Source organism: Mesitornis unicolor, unplaced genomic scaffold (assembly GCF_000695765.1).
Source record: "Mesitornis unicolor isolate BGI_N332 unplaced genomic scaffold, ASM69576v1 scaffold22479, whole genome shotgun sequence".
In the NCBI taxonomy this organism is placed as follows: domain Eukaryota; kingdom Metazoa; phylum Chordata; class Aves; order Mesitornithiformes; family Mesitornithidae; genus Mesitornis; species Mesitornis unicolor.
Window position 1 is genome coordinate 5,120 of NW_010206842.1, and position 966 is coordinate 6,085.

Below are 966 nucleotides of genomic sequence, written 5' to 3' on the forward strand. Positions count from 1 at the left end.
GTTGGGGGCTGTGGTTTAGGGCTGGGGGTCGTGGTTTAAGGCTGGGGTTACTGGTTTAGGGCTAGGGGTCCTGGTTTTTTGGGCTGGGGCTCATGGTTAAGGTTTGGGGATCCCAGTTTAAGGCTGGGGGTCCTGGTTTAGGGTTGGAGGTTCTGGTTTTTATGGCTGGAGGTCCTGGTTTGAGTTGGGGGTCCTGGTTTAAGAGTGGGGTCCTGGATTTCAGGGCTGGAGATCCTGGTTTTTAGGGATGGAGGTTGTGGTTTAAGGCTGGGGATCGTGGTTTAAGGTTGGGGTCCTGATTTAAGGCTGGGGTTACTGGTTTAGGGCTGGGGGTCCTAGTTTAGAGTTGAGGGCTGTGGTTTAAGGCTGGGGGTCCTGGTTTGGGTTGGGGGTCGTGGTTTTTAGGGCTGGGGATCCTGGTTTTTAGGGCTGGGGATCCTGGTTTTTAGGGCTGGGGGTCCTGGTTTTTCGGGCTGGGGCTCGTGGGTAAGGGTTGGGGGTCCCAGTTTAAGGGGTCCCAGTTTAAGGTTGGGGGTCCTGGTTTAGGGTTGGAGGTTCTGGTTTTTATGGCTGGGGTTCCTGGTTTGGGTTGGGGGTCCCGGTTTGGAGTTGGGGGCTGTGGTTAAGGTTTGGGGATCCTGGTTTAGGGTTTGGGGTCCTGGTTTAGGGCTGGAGGTCCTAGTTTAGAGTTGGGGGCTGTGGTTTAGGGTTGGGGGTTGTGGTTTAGGGCTGAGGTCCCGGTTTTTAGGCCTCTCCCCCTCTTTCCTCTCCCCCAGAGCCCAGCGCCCCGGAGAAGACGGAGCCCATGGAAACCGCCGACTGACGGCGTGCTTAAGACAGATCCTGCACTATTTTTTAAACCCCTTTTTTTGTTTGTTTGTTTGTTTCTTTGATTTTATTTCGGATTTATTTTCATTTTGGTTTGGTTTTATTTGATTTTTTTTTTTTTTTCTCCAATTCCTGCCC